This window comes from Tursiops truncatus, chromosome 15, assembly GCF_011762595.2.
Source record: "Tursiops truncatus isolate mTurTru1 chromosome 15, mTurTru1.mat.Y, whole genome shotgun sequence".
Taxonomy (NCBI): Eukaryota; Metazoa; Chordata; class Mammalia; order Artiodactyla; family Delphinidae; genus Tursiops; species Tursiops truncatus.
The window spans coordinates 53,411,264-53,438,728 of NC_047048.1; positions in this window are offsets into that span (position 1 = coordinate 53,411,264).

Consider the following 27,465-nt stretch of genomic DNA (forward strand, 5'->3'; position numbering starts at 1 on the left):
GTTTGGATGGCTGAATTTAAAATGGCCACCTCTTGGCCTCGTCTATTAATCGGGGTAAATAGATATGTTCTACCTGCCTCAGATGGCATGATAAAGGTCAAATGCTTAGCATGTGTGGACTTGGAGAAGTAAAAACTGCCATACAAACACAAGGTTTCGATTGCTACTTACTCTATCTATCTTTAAATGTATTTCTTGGCCTTCTGCCTGAAATTTTATGGCCTGATTTTGAGATAGACTTCGTATGCTTTTCTTCTTCTTTTTCTTTTCTAACAGTTTTTATCATCAGAAAGTTTACCACTGAGGTTGATTAAGCCAATAACAAATTCTGATAGTCTCAGCTCCCTCATGAATAATATGTAGAGATTAACTGCTTATCTCCTCACAGAGCTGTAGTGAAAAATAAGTGAGAATACATGTATCAAGACAACAAAATTTGCCCAATTTGAATTACTACACACATGCAATTTAATGTCAGTGGTTCTTGGAAGATTCGTTTTGTTTCATGTTATTTTCTTTTGTACTTGGCAGACAGCAAAAATCAATGTTAAATGAGCACACGCTTCTGAAAAATAATTATAAGCTTCCTAATATGTTGTTTTAGATATCCATTAAATATTATTTTATTATATTCATATCAATATATTTGCATATCTTGTCAATGATATTAAAATCTGTGTTAATTATATTGTGGAGAGTCAATGATAATATTTCTCTTTACATATCCAGTCTGCAAATATGCTTGAGCAGCTATTATGGCCATGGAACTGTCCACTTTGGGCCCAGAAAATACAAAGATACAAAATCTCTGCCCATAATGCATTTAGAATTCAGCAGAAGAGATGGTGTTGCAGGAAGTGGGACCCCTTCCAGGGCCCGGGAGTGGGATCTTGTCTAACACTCGGAAATGAATTGTCTGAGGAGACACTTGTGCTGACAAAGCAAGAGATTTTATTGGGAAGGGGCGCCCAGGGGCGGAGAGCAGCAGGGGAAGTGAAACCAGGAGGACTGCTCTGCCATGTGGTTTGCAGTCTCAGGTTTTATGGTGATGAGATTAGTTTTTGGTTTGTCTCTTGTCTGTTGTTCTGACTCAGGGTCCCTCCTGGTGGCACATGCATGGCTCAGCCAACATGGATTCCAGAGAGGATGATAATGAGAAATATTATCTTTGACTCTTCATAACGTAATTAACACAGGAGGTTGGTAGGACATACGGACTTGCGTCTCCTTTTGACTTTCCTGAATTCTTCCAGTTTGTGGTGGCTTATTAGTTCCCTGTTCCTTACCAGGACCTCCTATTGTAAAATAACTCGTGAAAATGGTTACTGTGGTGCCTGGCCAGGGTGGGCAGTTTCAGTCAGTGTTTCCCCTAACAATGGGACATGTTTGCAGGTAAATGAATATAAGACATATGAAGTAAGAACTTTAATAAGAGAAGTGAGAAACAATTTCTATAGGTTTAATGGAGAGCAATCTCATTTCTGAAAAGTGGACTCACTAAATTCATAGACGTGAGAGAACTTGAGAGAAAAATTCAGGGTGTGTAAAATTTCAGTAGGATCAGTAGGTGTCTTTATGAATGAAAGCATTAGCAGCAGCAGAATTTCTACCAACACCTTTAGTTACTGAGTTTCATGTACTAGATGCTTTCCACTTATTTTTTCATTTAATCATCACAAGACCCTTGCTCAGTGGGTATTATTACGCCCATCTTACAGATAAAGAAACTGCCTAGAGAGGTTAAGACAGTTTCCGAAGGTCACACAGGTAGCAAGGAGCACAGTCAGTAGTTTGTTCTAGAACTCATGTTTTTGTTTGTTTGGATTTTCTTCCCCCATCATGCCAACAGTCTCTAGATTCTAGACAGTAGAAGCAACCCAAAGGCAAGACATCAGGTGGGAAAATGTCGGATTGTGTTCTGTGGAGCATGGCTGGTAGTTTAGATTTGGAGGTGGGTTTGGATAGGATACTAGGAGGTAAGTTTATTCTTTAGGTAGGATCCCAGCATGAAAGTAATAGTAATAACATTCTTTAAAAAAGAATTTAACAAAGTTTAACAAAGGGACATTTACTCAAGGTGTGGGGAGAGTTGAGGAAAAATAACCAGGGATAGTGAAGTACTCTGGCCCTACATTAGGAATCCAAACCAGAGGCTTTACCAACCTTAAGTCTACAGGGGCACAGGAGGGACAGTTACTAGCTCCCTGAGATGGCTGTAGCTAAAGAGAAGCCATTGGCAGAAGTTGGGGGCAGTGGGGAGCTCTGGTAGGGTGTCAGCTGGCAAGAAGCTGGTAGGGAGAATAAGTATCTCAAGATCTCTTTCCTCCTACTCTCTGAACAATCTTGATATATTCTATTGACCTAATTTGCCCAGAAGGACAAGGGTATTAGTTAGCTATTGCTGTGTAACAGATTGCCACAAACTTAGTGGCTTCATGCCCATTTCTTATCTCATGTGAGTCAGCAATCCAGAGCAATTTAGCTGGTTCTCTACCAAGGATCTCACAAGGCTACAGTCAAGATGGTGGCCAGGACTGCAGCCTCATTTAAGGCTCAGGGTACTCATTTAAGCTTATGGGGTTGTTGGCAGAATTCATGACCTTGCAGCAGCAGAACTCACTCATGATCATCAATGCCAGCAGGAGAAATCTCTGACTACTAGACTGTCTTCTAAAAGAGATCAACGTGTACACACTGCTATATTTAAAATGGATAACCAACGAGGACCTACTGTATAGCACAGGGAACTCTGCTCAATGTTATGTGGCAGGCTGGATGGAAGGGGAGTTTGGGGGAGAATGGATACATGTATATGTATGGCTGAGTTCCTTTGCTGTGCACCTGAAACTATCACAACATTTTTAATCGGCTGTACTCCAATATAAAATAAAAAGTAAAAAAAAAAAAAAAAAAAAGACTTACCTGATTATACTAGGCCTACCCAGCATAATCTCCCCATTGATTAGCTCAAATTAAATTGCTTAGGGACCTTAATTACATCTGCAAAAATCCCATCACTCTTTGCCATACAACATAACCTAATAAGGGGAGTAATATCCCTCCATTATATCCGTACATCCAGATCATACTCAAGGGGAGGGGATCCTGTAGAGGCTGGGAATGTCAGTCCATGCAGCCATAGAGATCAGCCTCTCAGGCACAGAACAAGGTGAAGAGTGGATCTGGGTACCGATATTTAGTATATTTTGAAACATAAGCACACTTCAGGACCTCAAGACTCTTGAGTGCTAGTCTAAGGAGTTTGAACTCTATCCCATGTAAATGGATCACTGTGAGATGATTTTACCAGAGGAGTGCTCTCGTTGGAGGTGCATGTTAGGAAAACCAATGTCATATTTGGTGGAGTATAGTGGTAGGAGTAGAGAGTACAGACAGAGACTGGAGATGAAGGAACTGGATAGTAGCTTCTGTAATTATACACTCAGGTGGTAATGGGGGCCTGAAGTCCACATGAAGAACAAAACAATGTCGTTGGGTAGGGGAAGAATCAACAATATCTATAGGGTTAGGAGCCCAGGTGACAAAAACCTAGTGGTGCCCTTAACAGATAGGAGTGTGTGCAGAAGCCAGATGGGAGATGCAGGGGTGGTTCTTTTTGGAATTACCTATGAGGCTCTGGTCAAATATCCTCGTGGAAGTCTAGAGCAGGTGGGCCTGGAATTCAGGAAAAGGATTAGGTGCATTGCAGATTTCTGAGCTAAGGCTTAACCATTTGGAGAGGAAAAGATTGACAAGGAAGGGCATAGATGTAGAAGGAAAAGTTTCAGAGAAGTGAAAAACAGACAATAGTAATTTGTCTTAGAATTCATCAGAGAAGAACTTTCAGAAGAGGAATCATGTCCACAGTCCTAATGCTTGTGAGGTCTGGGGGACAACTGAGAGACTGAGAATTAACAAGAGCTCCTTGGCGATGTTTCTAGATGACAGGTATAGAAGAAGAGTGAAGTGGGGAGGGGGCTGCATGGAACTGAGGTAGGAGTACTGAGGAGGTTGAGTAAATGAGTGAAAGAGAAGGATTTAGCAGTATGTGAAAAGTATCTCCAAATAGTTCATGAAATAGTAGAAGTTCTCTGGGAGGCTTATCAAAATCAATAACAAGTTTGTATAATTGGCTTTGTTGGAGTTTTGTGTGGTCATTTGCTTTTTACAAGAAGGAATCTCCTAGTGGAATAGTGTATTTTAACATTGTAATTAATACCTAGAGCTTCTTCGTCTACTTAAAACTTTATTTGCATATTTCTTTCACAGTTTCTGGGAGTACAGGAAGCCTGAGAAACCTGGCACAGTTATCACTGAACTGTCAGTCATGTTCATCTCTCCACCGCAAATCCTTTTCATCTTGGTTACCTAGGAGTTCAGTAAGAGAATTTTGCAAAGGCAAAAGGGGTTTGAGGGCTGTGACTTTAGAATTATGATAAAATTCATTTTGCTATGAATAGTAGCAATCCAAGAGAATCACTCTGACTGGTGACTCTTAAGGGATATTCTCATGCTGGGCATATTTCTCAATTGTCTTAATTAGACACGAAAGATTTTGCTTCCTGCCCTAACTACTGCAGAACTTGTTTGCTGAGCAAATAATGTGGGGTATATGTGGCTAAGAGATTTTGGAAAATCATATCATATTATTTCATCCTCTCATATTTACAATGACCACTCAGTGTCACCAAAGACCAAATGCAGCCCACATGTCAATGCCCTGACCACACCAGTACACACCTGATTGCCAATTTCCCCCATTTGGTGGAGTTTGCTTTGCCCACATGTGCTGCTGGTCAGATGTGCTAGGGAGTTAATACCTCCCAGGAACAGCCCTCAATCAATGACCAATGGGACTTAGTGAGTGAGTACCTCACCTCCCTCACATCTCTGGGAGGGATAACTCTGGGATGCATGGTGATCTGAACTCCCACAGCCCCTGTCACCCCCAGTGTAACTGGCTTGATAATGCATCCTTTACTGGCCTTCCCTTTCCCTCCTCACTTCCCCATTTCCCTAATTGTGTTTTCTCCACCTTCATGTAAACTACCTGTACTAAAACCCTTGTCTTAGTGTCAGCTTCTAGAGGAACTTCAAATAAACCCTGGGTATTCTACTGACCTAAGATAGCACCTCAGATTCAGATTGCACTATGTCAAGAATGAAATAAAATGGTTAGCTTTAGCAACCTACCTCCTGCATTTTGTTCAATGACTTTTACTTTTATTCATTCAATGACTTTTACTTTTCCAGACTGCTAAGTTTCTGGGGCTACAAAGATGAATACAGTGAATTATGCAAATTGATCAAATAGAAGCTTACACAAGGTCCAGAATGTTAACTAATAATAGAGTTACCACCTTCCCTTGTAGGTCAGAGGTTTGCTGGGAGGACATAATACTTGAGTTAAATCATGAAAACTGAGCAGGTGTTGAGCAGATAGGAAAGGGGGAAGGGAATTCCAGACAGGAGGAACAGTAGGGGTAAAGGCAGGAAAGCATAAAACATCAAGATGCATTAGAGAAATGGTTGACAATTTACTGTGTCTGGACAGAAGAGGAGAGAGAGGTGCCAGCACTTTGCTGGGCAAAGGAATTTGGACTTTTCCCCATAGAATCTACTTTGAGAAAAGGCTTTTTGGTAGAAGGGAGCATGATGCCTTGGAGAAGCGCCAGACTGATGATGCTATTTTTTCTTCTGAGCAAATTAAAAGGTTGTTATAATTATTTAAGCAAGAAATGGGGCGTCCTTGAACTCAGCAGATGCATGGGGTGAAGGAGAAAGCTATAGGAGATTGAAAAGATAAGATCTGATGGCACTTAACTGCCCACAAGGAATGAAAAAGGAGATGTAGAAAGTGTAGGAAGGGCTCAACTTACATGAGAAAATTCTTGATAAAACTCATGTGGCTTCCAGGATCCAAAATTTCAATTTTAAACTAACAATGATTATGTCCTTAAGATTCAACTATCAGTGATTGTGTTCTTAAGCTTATTCCCTCAAGGTCATTCATGCCAGTAAGTATATATCCAGCAGTAAACTAAGTCTACTTACAGTGTGAAACTAGTAATTTTAAGTTATTAGTGTGCCATTTTGTGTGTGAACAATTAATAAAAGACCAATTGGCATGCATGAAGTAGCTAAAAGATGGGCAATATTTGGTCTAATCCAGGGTAGAAAAAGTTATAAGACAATTAAGGAAAACAGCCATCATTACATTCCATGCCTTGAAAATTAATGTTAACAGTAGTCCTCCTCCTCTTCTAACAATTAATTTTTGCTAACTCAGCAAATTACTGTTTAAGCATCTTATTAGGCAAGTAAACAGAAAATGCATACAGAAAAGATGGGGACTTAGGTGACTTAGTTATTTTAATATGCAGATGAATGGACCTATCATATGTATTGTTTCAAAAGTGAACTCAAAATGCAATTTTACATTTTACTTATTTATACATTACATATAATTATAAGAAAATGTCTCTGAGCATAATTTAATCTATTTTTGAAAATTTTAAGTTTGCTTAGTTTTTTATAATGAAAACCTCAGTACCATAATACTTGATAATGACCAAGTATTATCCTTGTACCAGCTGTTAATCTAAAAATAATATATAGAAATTGCATCATATTTGTCTTAACCATTTGAGACACTATGGAGTGGGTGTTGCAAAGAGAGAAGAATAAAAGGGAGGTAGGAAGAAAAGAAGGAAGGGAGAGAAGGAAGGAGGGAGGGAGGGGGTAAGAAATTAGTTCTACCTGCTATTCATTCATTTGTCATGAAAGTAGTATAAAGGAGTAAAGATCTCTGGTTGTTTGAGTGTTCTTGTTATTTGAATTCAGGGTAAATTTAAGTTTGCTTGACTTTAGCTAAAGAGTTAATACAGTGTCCCAAAGTGCCAAACATAGAATCAGACAGAACCAGAACTATTTGGCTATTTTCAGTATAAGTGCATTTTCTATAATTTATTTCATTTATGTATACTGAATGATTTTCATTATGGCACTACCAAGAGATGTCTGAATTGCAACCCCATATGTCCTCCTTCATTTTCAACAATCAACAAATGAAGCACTTTTAGATAGGAAGAAACCTTCAGATCAGCTGACTCTTGCTTTATGTCCTATGTCAGTAATTAAAAATCAAAACTGGATGCTTTTCCCATTTTGTCAATTTGGCTTCTACCTTTCAGTTAAGCCACAATGGAAGTTGAATGGTACCAGCTCTTCAGTTGTCTTTCTGTTTTTGAAATAACTTGAGTAAGGTGAACGGATCTTAAAAATGAATGACTAATTAATTCTTTCATGAAATCCTGCTTTAATGAACACTTTCAGAAGTGTATTCTAAGTTGCTTTTCCTTTTCTGCTTCATACTATTTTCAGAGCTCTGTGGTCTCTCCTCCAAGTCCACATACTAGGAAAGCCTCCAGGGATATCTGTTTTTAATGGAGTTTAAAGATTTCACTTCGGAGGAGAACTAGGGGAAGAAGCCATTGTCTTGCCATATGGACCAGGTTACCATCAGGGGAGAAAGAGAATACCAAGAGCCAATGATAGCCTTGTTTAACCCCCAGATCACTCCTTACACTATAAACTGAAAGCATTGCTCCCAGTTTACAAAATATCTGAATACTTTACGGAATTCACTTTCTTTTTAACATAAGAGAAGTTTATAACCTATTAAAAATTGAATAATGATGATGCCACATTTTATTTTAAATAATATTTTAAAGCATTTTTAATAGAGAAAAGCAGAGAAAGAAATTTATGATGACTCATGATTCTGTTACCCAGATAACTCCTGTTAACTTAAAAAATGATCCACATGTATATAAAAAAATTAAACATTACCAAAATGCATAAAATGAAAAGAAAGGTCTCCCTCCTCCTTTTCTACCCCAAAATGACTTTTCTAAAGGTAACCAGTGTTAATGGATGCATATGTAATCTTATGGCAATCAAGACATTACACATATACATACACATTTGCACGTATGCATGTATGTGTATTTGTGTGAAAACATTTTGCACAAAGGACTGATATCCTACACACTGATATCCACATCTTTTGATTTTTAAAATACATATATCATGGAGATATATGTATATATAAGACAGAGCACACAGATCTGTCTTACTATAAAGGTAGTATTATTGCCATGATCTCTTTAATCTGCCCCTCCTGATATTTTAGGTATTTTCAGGGTTTGTTTTGTTTTGTTTGCTCTTATAAGAATGTTTTAATAAGAAATTCATGTAAAAGTTGGCAAGTATATTCAAAGGGTACATTTCCAACAATAAATTTTCTCGGTCAGAATATGTTTATTAAAAAAAAAATTGAAAGAGTATAGCTGAACTGTCCTTCAAAAAAGTATATACTGATTTATTCTACCATCAACAGAATCCTTGTGAATCTTGTGTGTCATCAAATGTTGGTAAAATGATTAGGTACAAACACTATATTACAATTTCTATTTCTTATTATGCATGGTTGAAAGTCTTACCTTATGCTACTGGCTATTATATTTCAATTTTTGGTCACACTCTTTACCTATTTTTCTAGATTGTTTGTCTCTTTCTCATTAACTTAAGCAAGCAAACAGAAAAATATTATAATACTATTGTCACACTTAAATTTTTAAATTAATTTTCACATGTTCTTTACATATTAAAGAAATTAGTCTTTTGTCAGAAATGTGTTTAAATATTTATTCCTTCTGTTGATGGCTTATGATTTTATGATGCATTTTTTCTGTATAGAAATTTCAAATAGTTTTGTAATTAAATGAATTAAAATTTAATTTAGTGACTTTTGTGTTGTATGTCTTACTTCAAAAGGACTTTTCATACTGCAAGATCATAGATTCACCAATGCTTTCTAATAATATTTTAATGGGTTTCAATATTTATCTTTAAATCTTTGACTCATCTGGAATTTTTTTTGACTTGTCAGTTTCCCATAACATTTATTGAGTTATCCATCTATTGTTACTGGTTTGAAATGACATCTTATCATGTAATTTCTCATTTATATTTGAGAATCTTTCATTGATCTGTTCATCCACTTCTTTTTTTCTTATCTAATTGCATGGCCTAGTCTTTTCCTACTAAATTTTGAAGGAGCAGGGATCTTATATGCCTTGTTTGTAGTTAAATCCACACCACTTAGAAGAGTTTCTGACACATAGTAAGTTTTCAAAAATACTAGTTGAACACATGAACAATAAAAAGCTCTATTTCTTCATTCATCACTTTTAGATATAATCTTTTGATTGTCCATATAAAAATGGGGAGATTAGTACACAGACACATCTCCTTAGCTCTGCCTTTCATCTCCGGATTTCCTGTTGCTCTATTATTATTTTTAAAATTTCAATATTTAGAATATTGACTTTCTGAAATCATATTTCTCACGTTGATTTAATTTTTGTTCTATGTGTAAATAGGTTCAGTGCATCCACCTGTAGTCTGATTAGGGCTTCACCTAAGGTAGATTTTATTAAAAAGAGCTCATGGGTTTCATGAGATTTATTTTATTCTTGTTTAATGAATTAACTAACACTTACATAGTGCTTTCTATCTGCCTGGCACTGTTCTATGTGCTTTGTAGATATTAAGTAACTTAATCACAAAAAGGTATTGTTCTTGAACTTTTGCATATAATTTAATTGACCTTAAATTTATATACCCTCTTGGCTTGGTTTAGGATTTTTGTATCAACCCCTCCAACCCAAATAACTTGAAGACAACAGATATTGCTGTAAAGAAGTCTGAAGCCAGCTTGACTTTTACCCTTATACTTCACTTGCTTTTTCTATCTGTATTCCTGAAGAAAATCATCTTGATCCTTGACATTCAAATTTTAGCTGACATGCCTGTTTTTGTCATTATTTATTAGTTTATCTTAGAACACATTACATAACCCCTTTAATAGATTTGTTAATTTAAATCATTTTCATTTAGGTGACATTTTCTCCTGTGTATGTCTTAATCCCCTTCTCTCTTCCATCTGTTAGGATTACTTGTCAGGTTCTTTTTTTAAAAAAAAATTAAACTTTTAAAATTAAAGTATAATTGAGGTATAATTGAGGCTAGTTTCAGGTATACCACATAATGATTCAATATTTGTATATATCACAAAATGATCGCCACAATAAGTCTAGTTAACCTCAATCACTTACACAGTTACAAAATTTTTTTTCCTTATGATGAGAACTTTTAAGAGCTACTGTCTTGGTAACTTTCAAATTTGTAATACAGTACTATAACTATGGTCACCATGCTGTACATTACATCCCCATGACTTTTTTTTTTTTTAATAAATACAGTGAATTTATTAAAAAAAATAAAAGAACCCCTGCTCTTCAAAGGGACTAAAGCCAATATTTTATAATAACTATAAGTGGAATATAACCTTGTGAATCACTATGTTGTACACCTGAAATATATAATATTGTAATCAACTATACTTCAAAAAAAAAAACAAACAACCCCTGATCTGGAACGTTACAGGTCATCTTGGGCAAGAGAAGCAAGTGTAGCCAACCAGACACTGGCTCTTTTATGTTGTTGTTTGTTTTTGGCCACACCGAGTGTCTTGCAGTATCTTAGTTCCTGTACCAGGGATCGAACAGGAATCCTAACCATTGGACCACCACCAGGGAATTCCCAAGGCACTGGTTCTTAAAAGTATTTGCCTAACAGTAACTCATCAGTTTTGTTCCTCTTCCATTGGGCAGAGCCAGTCACATGTCCAAGCCTGCAGTGATGGGACCATGCAGCATAATTCTCCTGGGAAGGACAGTGAATATTTGAACAATAAACAATTTACCTTGGGGTACATCTCTGACATAGAAGTTTTTCTAAATTGTTATTGCTCCATTTTCTTTCTTGATTCAGACTGTAATTTTATATCTTCCTGGATGATCACCATTTTATTGAGTCTTCTAAATTGATTGTGGTAAAGTCCTACTTAATAATCATGATTGAGTTTGTCTATTTGTTGCCCCCTTTCTTCTTTCCAATGTCTATTAAAATGGTTCTCAACCAGGTACAATTTTATCCTCCTTCCCCCAGGACATTTGGTAATATGTGAAGACATTTTTGACTCTCAGAACTGGGGAGGAAGGTGCTACTGGCATCTAGTGCAAAGGGTCAGGGATGCTGCTAAACATCTTACGTGCACGGGACAGGGCACAGCAAAGAATCACCTGGCCCCAAATGATTGTAGTGGTGAGATTCAAAACCCTGGCCTATTGGTATCTTTTCTTTGAGCAAACCTCCCTTTTTAATTTTTTTTTTTTCCAGTATGCAGACCTCTCACTGTTGTGGCCTCTCCCGTTGCAGAGCACAGGCTCCGGACGCGCAAGCTCAGTGGTCATGGCTCACGGGCCCAGCCACTCCACGGCGTGTGGGATCTTCCCGAACCGGGGCACGAACCCGTGTGCCCTGCATCGGAAGGCGGACTCTCAACCACTGCGCCACCAGGGAAGCCCCAAACCTCCCTTTTTAACAGCCATTTTTTGTTTTTATTGATCAAGTGCTGTTCATCTTCATTTCTTCTAGTTTCTTGAGTTGCATATGGTTCGCTTGCTTTCAGCCGTTTGTTTAAAATGAACTGAAGTTCACAGACATTCTTCTGAAAAGTGACTAGGCTATGGGCTTTGATACATGGAGCTCCCCCTGTTTATCTCTTGGGAGTTTGTAATTGGATTTTTTTTTTTTTGAGAGTAAAGTTACCAAGGTTCTTTATTAATACTCCTGAGATATGTTGTGAGGAATCTCCCCAGGAATCTTCTTCACTGGGCATCTGAGAAGACAGGATCCAGATTGGGTTCAGCTTCTGTGATGAGTCTATCAGAAGTCTAGTCACAGCTTGACTCCTCCTGGATCTTTGGGTTCCCCAGAAGGTGATGCTCAAGACCCTCAACCCATGACTTCTTTATGAGAAGTTTTCTTCACATTTTCCATGGATGGCCTTCACACCCTCTGAGTGCACATCACTACAAATTTGAGATAGATGTCCACTCATAGTCTTTCTTCCATCTGTTTGAGCTTGGGTAGAAGTGAAGGGTCCATTTGGGAGGTGGGGGGATGCCAGAGTTTCTAGTTTCTTTCTGATTCTGACTGTTACATTTCAAAGGTGTTCCTTTAGGTAGTGTGCCTTTTCCTTTTATTGATCCCTATCGGTATATTTCTTTCCTTCTTTTCTAATTATTTTCCTTTTTTTTTTAACTTATTATTGTTCTGTTTCACTCTGCCATTTTACTTTAGATTCTGCATATCAACTATTTATTTACCATGTGCTATGTCATGTGTTTTAATTTGCTTGATTTAAAAGCAGATGCCACTGCGTAAGAATAGCCTTAAAATCCCACAAAGTTCATTGACAATAAATAACTTCCCCATGGCCACCAGATGATTATGTTGAAGGTAGGACTTATCCTACTTTTTCAGTTGCGGTGGCTAGAGAAAACATGTCGATAAATTGGTAAGAATATCAGAAGCAGACAATAGCATAAATGATAGCTATATTTATTGAGCATGTACAATGTGCCAGATACCCTACTGGGTGCTGAGCATGAATGAACTCATTTGCTCCTCACAGTAGCACCATAAAATATGCACTTTAATTATCCTGTTTTTTATAGAGGGAAAATAAAAGGCACAGGATGGTAAAGTAATTTTTCCAAAGCTACCCAGCTCCAAGTAGTAGAAATAATACTCAAATCTTGGGGGTCCAGTCCCAGAAGTGGTGATTTTAACCCTTACTTTATACTGCCAAGTCACATGAGGCTTTCTGTATTGCACATGTGACCTTAAAAAAAATTTGGTTGTCCTAAGAAGACTGTGCTAGCTTTCTAATTAAGTCAACTCCATCCGTTCATTTAGATACTCCATGTACAGCACTCCTGGTGGCTGGGTTTACAAAGTTCTTATTGAATTGTTTGGATGATTCGATTTCATATTGGCTCATCCTTAATCAATAAAAGCAATTTTATTGATAGCTCCTTTTTGTCTGCACATTTAGAGGTTGACAAAGAAAATGTAACAGTGAACTGTTAGGCTGCAGTGAGCCATCTTTTGTCTACTTATGCCTTGGTGAAGGAGAAAAGGACGGATTTGGCAGCCAGCCATGTAATTAGAATTAACATTGTCCGTGAAGGCACGACAGATGACCCAGCCAGATCACTCCAATGTTTGCCTCTTTGCATGTGCAATTCCTGTCTTAGACCGTGGCACAGAAGGAAATGTTCCTCTTCTGAAAATTTTCTCTGTATACCAATCAAATTGTTCCCTCAGGACACATCATAAAGAAACGTCATTGAATACTCTAATTGAGGCATTCACCAGAGCTATTTTTTAAAAAGCAACACTTGGTCACAAACTCAGATTTTAATCAAAAACAGAATTCTGGTGAGTTGAGTGGTTTTTCCAATATTTTTCAGCTTAAAATTTTTGATAGTCACTGGCCCCATAAATCGAACGTGTTTTCAAAAGATTTGAGCTAAATTAGTTCAACATTTTACAGTTAAGTTAAAATAGAAAAACCTGCATTTTTCTCTGAGTACAGCATACTCGCACACACACCAACATCACCTTACCGAAATGCTTTTTATTCTCTCCACTGAGTATTACTCAAAAGTATCTGAAAGTTTAAAACTCAAACTTGGCAGTTGTTTGATCCTCTCAGGGGAGGAAATTCAGGAGAATTTAAAGAAAATTGGCTTAGCAATGTGTTTTGAATATAGGCAACAGAACATTTTCTATTTGGGTACAACTACATCAATGAAACTTGAGTCAGTGGAAGTCTTGTCCGATGCCATTTAGAAAGTTGTCAGAGCAAAGGGAGGCGTTAGAAGAATACCAATTGGAACAGAAAACTGCCTTAAGGAAAGACTCTATTTCCTTCCATTTCCTGTTGTAGATAAATGAGGACCAAATATAGGAAACCATAAGGTCATTTCAGCAAATAAAAACCAACCCACCATCAGGGCATCATATATTGTGGTCATTGCTGCTGGTACTTTGCTCACTGTGATGGCTTCAAAGCATGATTGCAAATACTTTGACACTTGGATACCCCTCCTGCACTGCTGGATCTGATTGGACTTGTCACTGCTCCAAACAAGAGACAGAAGAAGTTTCACTAGGTGACTTCTGTTGCCAAATCCTAAAAGGCCAGGTAGCTTCCACCTTGTTCACTGAAACACTCATTCCTGGAGCCCAGAATTGCCAAGCAGTAACTGAAAATCCTGGCTCTACCTGGCTGTTTAACCTCAGAACTATTACTTAATCTCTCTGTCTCAGTTTCCTCATTCATAAAATGATGACAAATAATAGTCTAGGGTAAAACACCTGTCCTCTTACCTGTACCTTAAGCAATTGTTTAAAGGGTCAAATGTCTTAATAGCTTAGAATAGTGCTGGCAAATAATAGATAAAAATGGTAGTATTTGTTAAATAAAACACACACGTCCTTTTGAATGTGCCTTATAGGTTTAGAAGCAGATTGTACTCAATACAGTTCAAAAGCAAATCATTCTGCAATTTGGATTTCAGAGAATGGATCCCCATGGTAGCAAGTAAAAAGGTTGTTCAAAGCTCTAATGAACTTGAGCAATTCAGCCCAAAGAAAATGGTAGTGTCTGAAAAGCAGGGATGCTTCTGAAAAACTCTTTGGCTTGTATTTCCCTTCTTACATTCTAGGCTGATGTTTGCCGTGTTTACATGATTGAACCAGGTATTTCCCTACTGATGTTCTAGCACTGAGTAAGATATTTGAACTTATAAAATTTACAAGTCTAAAATAGTTACCAGCATATACTCCCCCACTCTACAGCTTGCCTCTCCCTGTGAGGGATTAGGTTATAAAAATGAATGAAATCATCATTCTTGTTTACTGGATAATCCCAAAGCTAAAATTAAAAAAGGAACTTGGGAGACAGCAAGGAACATTTAAGGAGAAATGAAGATATATGGGTACAGAGAAACCTCACTAGATATCTCGCAGGGTAAATTACTGGCAAACACATCACAGCCTGATCGTCTGTGGTTTTCCTTTGCTCATTTTTCAGAATGAAAATGAATGAAACGGGAGCTAAAATTTGCTCATCAAAGCCCACTTAAGATATAGATCAATTAGCTAATGAAAATATACAAATATACATGTCTTCAGAGATGCCAAATGTGCTAGTCATTTGTCAGCATCAATGTTTCCCACACTCTGCTCTGGAAACTACATTTCCCAGGCTCTCTTGCACCCTGGCTTCCTGGTAGGGAAGGGAGGGAGCCAAAGGGAGGCTTTGATGGAAGACTGGCGGATGGTAGATGCAAGCAGCCAGGATATTTCTCCCCTACTTCCACTGCTTCAGACTACATCATCTCTGTGATTTCAGCTTTCACTGGGAAGCCCTCACCATGAATTCTAGCTTCCAATAGATGAACCCAGATGCTGGTCCTGGGAATCACTTTTCCTTCTGTTAACCTTAGAGATGGTATCTGCTTCTCGCAATTAATCTCTGGATTGCCTCACTATCCCCTGTAGTGCTTCTTACTTCCTCCTCATCTCTGCCATTGAGTTCCTCTATTAAATCCCTTCTGTTTGAAACACCTAAAATGATTCCAGTTTTCCTTACTGAATTCTCACAGATACCCATAAGCAGTTTTCGTTTGTTTGTTTGTTTGTTTGTTTTTTATTGTTTCTGATATAAAGCTTGCAGGAATAGTGTTGTTTTATGGGCCTGGCATTTTTATAGACAGAATGTACCATTTGCCTATATTAAGGATGTTATGACACTCATGTTAATTTTTATTTTCTCCTGATCTAAATGTGCTGTTTTTCATACACATGGACGTATAATTCTAGTTCCTCATTTAGAGGACATGAAAGTTGAGTTGCTCAAGAGAATGAATTATATACTCAGATGCAATCAAATTCTCTTTAATTTACCTTTCTATGGGGTCCTCACTGTACATTCTGTTCTGTCAAGTGTGCAGTACGTCAAACTCATGCATGTCATGTAATGCATAAAAACTCATCACCCATTAGAAAAAGGTACTCTCACTACCATGATTGAACAGATAATTAATCTTTAACACTGATGATTCTTTTCCTCAAATAACATTTTTTATTGACCTCAGGACCACCAAGACCTGGTAGCAATACTTCCCCATAAACCATTTTATTTTCTTGCAAGGTATCAATCTGGGGGCCTGAATATAGAACGTGCATGCTGGATTCCATCAGGAAATGCCACTGCACCCCCAGGGATCTGAACCTCAGTAGAGAGGCTACGATCTGCAGTCAGAGCTGACTGTTTGCACAGAGGCTTTATTGCAGCTGCAGACTTAGCACATATGAAAAGGTTTTCTGTGCTCGGTTTTTGGATGAGGCAGATTGCATCACTGGGAATTCCCGTCCTCTAACACATAGTGACCAACATGCCTTAATAAGCATTTGCCTTTTTTATTTTCAGGTTAATAACGTCATGCTTTCTGTTCATTATGGAACCAGTTTGTTTTTAAAACTCTTTTTAAAACCAAAGGGAAAGACATAAAATAATATTTCCAATGCTGTGACTCTGGTATGTCCCTGTGCACAAGTAGTCAGCCAATGTAACTCAGTGCAAACAATGGGCAATGTTCAGGCAGGGTTTCTAAGGCATGGAGTCTGGCAAGAGGGGTTGTTGTCAGGGGAAAAAATTTGTGTATCCTTCCATGAGGTAGATGCCCTTGGAGGGGGTGGGAAATTGGCCTCACACTGTCAAGGACAGCATCCTCTTAGCAAAGAAGTCAAGGGTTCAAAGTTAATGCACTTTGGTTGGAAAAACTGACAACAGAACCTGAGGAAAGCAAATGCAGCAAACATGACGCAGACAATTTCAGAAAGCCAGAGGATGTGAGTCCAGCCAGCAGGCCAATGCCAGAACCATAACAGCCCCAATCAGACAGTCCAGACACAGAGGGAGGGGAAATAGAGGCAAAAGACTGGCTCATGGGCTACTTTCAGAGTTATCCTATTTCCTTATGGCATTCAGATACTGTAGGGTTGTGACATGTCCCTCCTAGGAGCAGGAGCCACAGGCTTGCTCTGGAAAGCCTTAAAGTACTGAAGAATGTCTTCTGACATACACAATCCCCTATACTTATCCCTCATTTGAGGAGCCTTTATCTCTATAATGATAAACAATCATTTAGACGGATTTTCTTACCAGATCAATGGATTGTGAAATCCCAAGATTCTCCTTCGTGTTTAGCACACATTATGCTGCTGTCAGTGAGATCCAGGCGAGTGCTTATAAATCAGCCGTCGACTTATACTGCTAGTAAAGAGGCACCTGGAAAATGCTTACAGATCACGTGAGCCAGAGGTTTTCAATGGCTGTGCCTAGGTGACTTTGAATCAAGGATAAATTAGAGTTTGGCAAAATGGGAATATAGTTCTAGAGATATTTTCACACAGTAATGGCAAAATGCACAAGAAAGGAGTTAAATCATGTAGACAAAGACTGGATGTCAAGGATGGTATCCTTAGATAATCATGCTCTGTGTGTGTGTGTGTGTGTGTGTGTGTGTGTGTATGTAAGAGTGGAGTATTTGTACATGAGGATGATGGGGAAGAGGGGACCCTGAGGCATAGGAAAAAGGTGATCAGGAGTCAGGATTGCCCCCAAAAGCAGTTGAGTAACTTCTTAGTGGCTTCTAGAACATTCTACAGTTTCTTTACTTTTATCATTGTAGAAGGAAATTGGAGCAGCCAGCCCTCTTCTTACTCCATGTAAAACTCTGCCCAGTGGTTTTTCATTCATGGACTCATTGAGTCTAGTAGCTGCTAACTGATAGCAGTAGGTGATATCTAGCTTAAGAAGTGTTAGATTTGGCCTATGAAGAACATATTAACTTTTGCAAATTTGTTGCCAATATCTAAATTTGGAAAAAATTCCATAAAAACTTAGAATTCCTGCTTTTTGAAAGAGACAGATTTGAAAACACCAAGTCTTCATTCCCATATAACCCCAGCATGCTGGGCCAATGCAGTGGGGTGTCTCTCTGGGGATATGTGTTCCCCAGTTTTCCACAGACCCCATTACTCCCTATTGTCCTTGGGCTCTGTGGCCATTTATCAACACACTCACATATTGCTCCATTTAAATATAGAATAAGATAAAAGTAAAATATGTTTTGTATGAACATCTCTATCAACTGTAAGAAAAAGACAGACCGAGAGCCTTTATGAATGTCAAGGAATGTTTTCTTATACCTGTTTTACTTCACTCATGGCTGTTGTAGGCATTTGAGTTTGAGAGTCTAAATTATACTTATTTATACTAGAAGGGTGAAAATGACAGTGAGTTTGACAGTGGTCGATCTGTGGTACACACATGGTCACTTGTGGAGAATGTTATCACTTCCATCTTTGTTCTGTAATCAGTATATGGATCTAGACAAAAAAATGTATGAGGTGGCTGGGCTCAAGAATTTATCTCCTCAGATTATTAGGATTTATTTGAACCATGAAAACTCCACTTTCATTTTTGTAAAAAAATAATTTCTGGAAATAGCTTTTAAAGGGTAAATGCTACTATCCTTAGTGAATTGTGTGAATAACCACAGAATTTTGTATATAAAGAGTGAGTTGAGGAAAGAGTCATCGACCTCTTTGTATCTGACAGGATTAGGGAGACCCAGGTGAGAGGGAAGCTGTTCTTGTCAGTCAAGACTTCTCAGCACACAGGGGCACGTGATGCCTCAGTACATGAAATTCTTAAGTGACTCTCCCAAAGCTATAAAATATCTCTTTTTAAAAAACAGATGGAAACATTGTACTGCGGAAATCTGAGGACTTTAATACATTTCAGGTCTTGCAGATTTTTTTGTAATGGACTACAGAGGTAGTTCAAAGGGGAGGGGAATGCTATTAGAATGGAACAGTTGAAGACCCTTAAAATATGAAACACACACATGCATAGACAACAGCAATGGCATTTACCAAAAGATACATTTTCGAAGAGAAAGAAAATAAAGGCAAGCACTGGATAAGACCAAAATCTAAATAGGATCATATAAATCAATAAGGTAACATCGGACATTTTTCCCTTGGTGGGGTGTTGAAGGAACTCTAAAGTCACATTATAATAATAGGCATTCTGCCAATCCCAGGTGTAGATTTTTTTTTTCAGTGCATCACATTGAATTTAAAGCATAATTAAGCCCAAGAACAAAACACACTTCCTCACACTGAGATCTTGCCCCACTCTTGACAATTATATTTTTGTACAATTTCTTAGTCTGGATCTTCTACAGGAAAAAGAGGCCAGAGGTGGATTCAATAGATTGAATATAAGATTGAAAATTCAAACGCTGGTTGGTTATTCTGTTTGTTCCCACACCCACCCCTGCCACCCCACCCCCAGTCCACATTCCTCTTTGTTCTATCCTGCTTTATGCCCCATGAGGTGATATCTATGGATGGAATCATCCCATGCCTTTGTCCTGAGGCTTGGCTTCTGGGAGGTACTGACAGGAGATTGGAGGGCAAGACAGAGATAGAGAAATCACAGTATTTGTTCTCGGATTCTCTTCCTTCTGGGCCTCATGTCTGAGAGTGGATATGATCTTATGCTGTGCTACAGCTCCTGTGTAGCTTTTCTTGTGCCTTCAGAATTAGGATGGTAAAAATTCCTTCCTGTTAGTGGATTCTGGATATCTCAATATCCCTTATTATTTCCCTTAACTATCTATCTTCACTCTTTTGCACATGGTCTAGGCATTAAACTCTCTGTAACCAGACTCTTTGTATATGGACTACCTGCTTCTGCTCAGACCCTGAAAAATATAATTTCTTTTCCTAGAAGTCCTGAGCAACTCTTTAAATGTTTGTGGCATTCTGGTTAATAGTAATAATGATTCTGATAGCAAAGTTAATTGAGATGTTTCTGTAGGTCAAGCAGTGTATTTTATATGCATTGTCCCATTTAAGCCTCATTCACCCCAGAGGTAAAGATTTTTTATCGTCCCTATTTTTCATATATGAAAATTGAAACTTAGAAAAATTAAATAATTTGTTTATGGTTCCACAACAACTAAAGAATGGACCTGAGACTCAAACTCAGGTTTCTCTGAAGCTATCATAGAAAGACAGAGTGGACAGCTGTCCTGAAGTCTCTGAGAAGCTGCTGTAGAAGACCTGGACTTTTTTTCTGTAAGGACAAAGGGCAGAATCACACCCAAAGGGTAGAAGCAGTGGTGTGGTGATAAATATTTAATAATGGTCTCTCACTGTGGGAGGGGGTGGGGAGAGAAGCCCTGATTTGTGGCTTTTGGCAATTTCTGTAGTGTAAACACACCCACCATAGTTGATTTCAAGGTGCCAACTTGAGGTCACCAAGTGTGGAGTTAGGAATAGATGTGCACAGTCAGCTCTTGAGTTGGTGTCAATAAGCATGGACCCACTCTAGTGCACCATTGGGTAGAAGTCTCAAGGAAGAAGATTTTTTTCTAAATAAGAGGAAGAGCCATCCAAAATGGCTATCAGCTGCCCTGTGAAGGAATGAGGTAGTCATTATTGTAGGTCACCTGAAGCACAGGGAGCTGTCGTGGACCTCATAGAGGGAATTCCTGTACTTGATAGGGCATGAGTTGACCTCTTAGATCATGTCTAAGTCTAATATTGAAAGATTTATGTCAAGGTTACATGGATTCTAGGTAGGAGAGAAGAAAGAGTTCAGACTTTGGAAAAAGACAAGTCCAAGATTCTGATTCCAATTTGTGACCTTGAACAAGATAGTAAACCACTTTGAGCTTTTGTTGTCTCATCTCTGTAAAATGGACATAATGATACCTCTTCCTCTTGGTAGTCACATGATTAAGTGACAGAGCCTTGGAAAAGTTATCAAATGTATATTCTATGTCTCTCCCTCTAACATTCCCACTCATCCCTCTCCTCCTGGGGGCAGAAAGCAAGCATCTATATGGGAACCTCTTTATAAGCAAATCAGGTTACAGGATTAACATCTAAGATTCCTACCTCATGGTCTGACCTGTGGCATTAAAAATACATATATAATGCATTGAGCTGTATTACAATGTGGTTCTATTGAAATTGGCTGGAAATTAAAAAGAAAAGAGAAAGGGGATTCTACCAGAATCTTGACCACTAAATCTAACTAAAGGCTGTGGAACCTTTCTGAGATACTCATATCAGAAGTCCAGCCAGCTGGAATATATTTTGTAACCCTGCCTCCAGTGTAGCATTATCAGAGGAAACAAATGAATGACTTGCCAAATTAGTTTTGGACACACCAACACACCGTGGCACAGCACAGTAAGGTTCAAGAAGAAGGAAAATAGAGGCCATGATTCCAAGCCCTGAGTCACTTTTAAGGGCCACAGTCAGTATGTGACTCCAGAACTTGCCTGTCCATTGAAAAAGGACAGGGAAGAGCAAGAAAGTCCTAAGACAAATCCTTTCCTTATTCACTTTCCTAAGAGCCCTTCTGGAAGTAGACATGTTGGAACTTTAATCACGTACTTAAGAGCAGAGGTGGATGAAAATTGTATTGTCTGCACTTAAGGTACTTCTATCTAGTGGGCTGAGCAGACAGAAAAATGGAGATTACATAGAAAGCTGTTAACTAGTCTTGCCTCAAAGAAGATTTTGCTGTTAAGGGGCCTAGTTAGATTTCAGAAAATACAGTCTTTTTAATTTTAGTTCAAAAAAGTTATTTGTTGGAAAATGTTATTAAATTTATTTCAAAATTCACCATCTAATTCAGGATACTGCTTGATTTCAGAGAGGCTGACAAAGAAGGCTTGGCCAATCAAAGATCTACAAAGCTGTTTGAGTTTTATCCTCTTACAAGACTGAGAAATTGAGACCTCTTCAAAGAAGGAGAGTATGGAAAAAGGAATGGACTTTTCCAGCACCTACAACATGCCAGACACTTAGCTATCTATTCTTGTTAAATCCTCACTACAGCTCTGTTCTTTCTGTATATGTGGAAACTGAGGTTCAGAATCATAAAATAACTTCTTAAGATTACAAAGAACCAAATTGGTCTGTGTGAGATTCAAATCCAACTCTAACTCCAAGAACCATTTTTTTAAACCATATTATTCAACTTCCTGCCCTATTTAACGTCTTAAGTCTTGCGTGTTTTTTTTAAATCAATATCAGGCATCTAGGCTAAAGCTCTTGGGCATCATAATGATTGGGCAAAAAGTGCAAAGTTCAGTCCCATCCGGGCACAGCCTGTATTCATGTGAACTCAGCCCGGTGGATTTGTGTGGGTATACATGACCTGCTGAGTTGGACTCTGTCCTCAAGGGACTCTGCCACCAGTTGGAAGGACAGAATAACACAGGAGAAACATTTAGAGCATAACACTACCCAGTGGCTAATCAAGCGTAAATGGGGTGGTTCCGTGCATAAATTCAATAAGAACTCGACAAAAGGAAAAGTCCATGTTGGTGGGTGGAGGAGGTGATGTGGGGATATCATTATAAGAAAGATAGTCTTTGCAGAGGGAAGACTGGTTGGTCAGTTTGGCCTTTGCTAGGTTAAGGGATGATTGGAAATTAACTGAAGCATAGAAATGAAAATGGGTGTGGAACATGCAGAGTCAAATTACAATGCAATATCACTACCTGCGCCCCAAAATAACTAAAATAAACACTGAACATATCAAGTACTGGTGAGGATATAGAGCAACTGGAACTCTCATACATTGCTAGTGCGAGAATAAATTAGTTACAGCCAGTGTGGAAACTGTTTGGCAGTTTCTACTAAAATTAATCACATGCACACTCCACATTCAGCAAGTCCTCTCCTAGGAATAAGCCCAGCAAAGATGTGGACATATATTCACCAAAAGACATGTATTAGAACGTTCATAACAGCACTATTCATAATAGCCAACTGGAAATTGCCCTAATAGCCATCAGCAATAGAATGGATATAGACTTTTTGGTGTACTCATACAACGAATATCAATAGCAAAGAGGGTGGACAGTCTGCAACTACACACAATAACAAGGATGAATTTCTCAAGCATAATATTGAGTGAAATAAGCCAGACATAAAAGAATAAATGCTATATTATTCCATTTATAGAAACTTCAAAGAAAAAGATTAAACTATAAACTATGGTATTAGAATTTAGGATAGTGGATACCCTTGGTGAGATAGTAACTGGGTGGGGTTGTGTGTGAGTGGCTTCTAGGTGCTATTGATGTTTCATTTTATAATCTGGTCTCTTGTTACACAGGTGTGTTCAGGTTGTGAAAATCCATCAAAATGTACGCTTACAATAAGCACAATTCTTCCTATGTGGATGATATGTCAATAAAAGTTTAAAAAATTAATACATGGAAGGTGACAATCCAGATTGGAACGTCTAATCCCCAGCAATGTTTAGTTGCTCTTGTTAAATGGAAAGGGAGGCTGGCCTTGTAGAAAGATGTTCTCCATCTTTACAGTCCCCATAGTCATAATGATGTTCGTGGTGGATTATTGAAAATCTAGCAATGCCTGCAGATAAGTGTATATGTGCATATACAAGAAGAAAAGCCACTTCTTCTGCTTCCCCCTGCCTTCTGCCTCTCACATTTCCAGCCCCCAATCAGCCTCCTGCTAAGTATTAGTTAACCTCCTAAATCAATACATCTTGATCTAAACCTAATAAGAAGGAATGTTTGCTTTTGTATCTGGGTTCAAAGTACAGACTACAGTAGTTGGCTTTTAAGTTTATGTTATAGGATTAATTTTCTTGCTCAAAAATGAAATGAGGAATACATTAAGACTGCGAAAGGAAAAAACACATGATTGATGAACTGGCTTATATGACTATAGTTCCTCTAGCAACAAAAATATTTGGTACATTCCCTTATTATTGAGATCAAGCAATGTGCCTGGATCTAAATGACACGAAAATGGTTTGAATTAGAGTCAAATAATTGCCATTCTTAGTGAACATAAACTTTTTGGAGGGGGGTGGTAGATGGGGATAAAAAATAACTAATAAACTCTGAAGCAAAAGCTCACATCTGAGCCTTAAGCTTCAAAGCTCTTAAAACGAAGGCTTCCCCCCCCACACTGCCGTCGCCAGCCCCCAGCCCTTAAGAGAGAGAGTGAGATGCACGCAGCAGGAGGAGTGGTTTTCCCAAGCTGATTTTTCTTAAGGGGTGACCCAGCCTGGGTCGGAATGTTACCATGTGATCAGCCCAGACTGTGGCAGCAACACAGTCTCAGCACAGAAGTTAGGACTTTCTGCAGCATCATTAAAATAATTGGGAGAGAAAAAAAATGTTAAGCTCCACAAGCTTGAATCACAAGCCTCCTGGAAAGGTTAATAAGTTTGCTGCTCTGCACCCTCCTCCCCTTTCTTCAATGCCTTGCCACCCCACCCCTCCCTCTTGCGGTGACAGACTGGTTATCAGTTGGGAAAGGAAGCTTCAGAATAAAGCTTTTCTTCTGAAGATGAATGGCCCCCATTCCAGTACTGGTGTTGCAGGATTCTTGTTTATGATGATGCCGTGCAGATCTAAAAGGGGGTCTCTGCTTTTGTTCTCATGACTGGAAGCTACTGAGCTAGGAGGCTCTTGGGGTCCAAAAGGAAGTCAGTCCTGCAGGATAAAGGTGAATCTGTCAGAGGAAAGGAGAGGAACTGGTGAGTGGGGTGGAGGCAACGCACAGACTGAGGTTGGATTCTATTAATGAGAGGTGAGCAGCATAGGTCCAGCGAGGGAGACGGAACCCTCATTAACCAGAGAAGCAGAAGCAATTGTAGTGCAGCTCACAGAGAAAATGTTAAGAGCATGGAGTAAATTCAGTTGCCATGGGTGGTGTGCCAGCTAGGGGAGGGCAGCACTGGATAACTGGATTTGTGTCAGGAAAAAGAGTGAGAGTAGAAAGAGAGAGAGAGACAAACAGCTGCAAGGGATTGAGCTTTCTTCTTCCTACTCTTTGGCCTTGGAATACCCTGCAGTCCAAGATGGACTTTAGCAGAGTCATATGACTCAGGCAACCATCATCCCCCTCAATGGTCTGAAACTTGAGGCTGGGGTCAAGGTATGGTTAGAAATGAGGGAACAGCGCCCTCTCTTCCTCACCATCAGTGAGCTTAAGAAAGTATAGTTGGTACCAATGCTTGTTACTAATGGAGGCTAAGAGGGTAGTGTGCCTTCCCCAAAGAGATGATGACTTTTCAAATTTTGTTAAAACTGGTGGATTTGGGTGAGCATAGCCCCTAAAAGAAAGAGAGAGATGCTTAGTCCTTAAGAAAGATATTTCAGAAACCATATCCAGGGGAGCAACAGAGCCACAAAGGTAATCCTCACTTCTCTGTATTAAATGAAAGCCTTCCTTAATGTGTAGGAGTTAAAGTGTGGACAACTGTTTGGATTTGGAGCTTATCCTTCACATAGGCCACATTCCCTGACAGATACAATTGACTCCTAATTGAACTCAACCTTCTCAGCTGAGTGTGTATCAGTGAAGCCACCCCAGGTAATCCTACCCGGAACATTTGGACCTCTCCAGCTGAAGTCTTTGCTCAGTTGTTTAGCCTTTTATGCTTTGCTCCATTCTACACCCTAATCTCAATGACTAGCATACCATCAGCCCCTTTTTAGGGACAACTGTTCTCTTCCAGCCCTGCAGAATGGACAGTCTTCTGATATAAAAACAACCCCAAAGTGTTAATCCTTTAATGCTTATTTCTTACAGGAATCCTTCCACATTATCAGTCAGTGACCCAGGCTCTTTCCATCTTGTGGCACTGCCATTTTTGGAGTCTTTGACAGGAAATTCGACCGTAGAAAAGGCACCAGCATTTTAACCTTTTTGTTTGGAAGCAATACACATAATTTCTGCTTATATTCCATTGGGGAATCTTAGTCACATGGCCCAGCCTAGACTCAGGAGGGACTGGGAGTTGTGTCTTCTCTCTAAGAATGGACATCTCAGCCTAACAGCAGCTTTGCTCTAAAAGCATGACTCAGTATGTGTGACTTCCCATCAGCCATGGCTGATTGAACCAAGGGTATGCACCTGCCTATGCACCTGCCCTATTCATATACTGGCCACTGGCACCAGATGTGGCTCACTGTAAAACTATATGCCTTAACTGGCACAGTGACTTTTAGCTGAGTCAAATTGATGCCAAATATGGAAAGCAGACAGGTAAGTAAAAAAATAGACAAGCAAAAAGAAATGAAGTCCCATTCATGGCAGAGCACAGGGAGAGATATCTACAAAGCCCTGCTGATGGACACTTTACCCGTTCCAGCATTCCCAAGACCTACCTGTTGTTGAAGACATATAGTCAGAAACGAATGGAGCTAAGATTCAAACTTAGATCTTCCTGGTACTTAAAGCCTGATTTTTTTAACCTCATTATAATACTTTCCTACTTGATGTTTTAGATGGAACATTCTGGTATTTTTGTAAATTGGTTCATTGTCTTAATTCTCATACCCTTCCTATTTTAGAATTATATTGGATTGGCCAAAAAGTTCGTTCAGGTTTTTCTGTAACAGCATATGAAAAACCCGAACGAACTTGTGGCCAACCCAGGATATTCACATCCTTTGCCCTGTAACTTTGCATTTTGTCTCCTAGAAGTGGAATTAATTTCTCTATCCATTGATGATGGAGCTGACCACTGATGAACTTTAATCGGTGAAATGTGGGTGGAAATGACTGTGTGCAGTCTACAGAAAAGGTGGTTTCTTTCATTTCCTTCTGCTCCTATGATCACAATGAGAAAAACACTACCCAGGTAGCAACAGCCTCATATAACTGAGTCCCCCAAAAGTGACACATGGAATAGATTTGAACCCAACCTAAAGCCCAAGCCAAGTCTAGTGAACCCCCAGTCTAAAGCAAACTAGCTGACTTATAGACCCATGAGTGAGAAACGTAAATGCTGTTGTAAGCACAGGAGATTTGGAGTATTTTGGTATGCAGCTCTATGGTGGCAAGAACTGACTAACACAATGCCAAAAAGCAAATACATTGCTAGTTAGCACAATTGTATATATCTGCACATTTTTAGCACCTACTATGAACATTTAATACAACATATTATTATTTCTGATCCCAAATGTAGTAAATAATGCCTGCTTTAGCCCAAATGGTAATCAACATCCTCTGTGGCTAGCAAAATTGATGTTCTTGTCACATATAAAAAATGTTACTGTTTAAAACTAAAAAAAATTTTTTTCAGCCCAACAATCACATTTATTAAAGCTTAAAGATTTAAGACTTGTCTAAGGACTTTTCATATGGATCATGCACTCATGGGTTATACACTGCAAAAGAGGGGCCGCCATTTCTCTTGACTCACCAATTAGGTGTGGTTTCTCAGTCCTGGCTAAGACCAAAGATCCCTTTGCTCAGTGCTCTGTCTAGTTCTTAGGTAAACAAGAGAAGCAAATCAACAGTTAAAAAGGATGACACCATCAT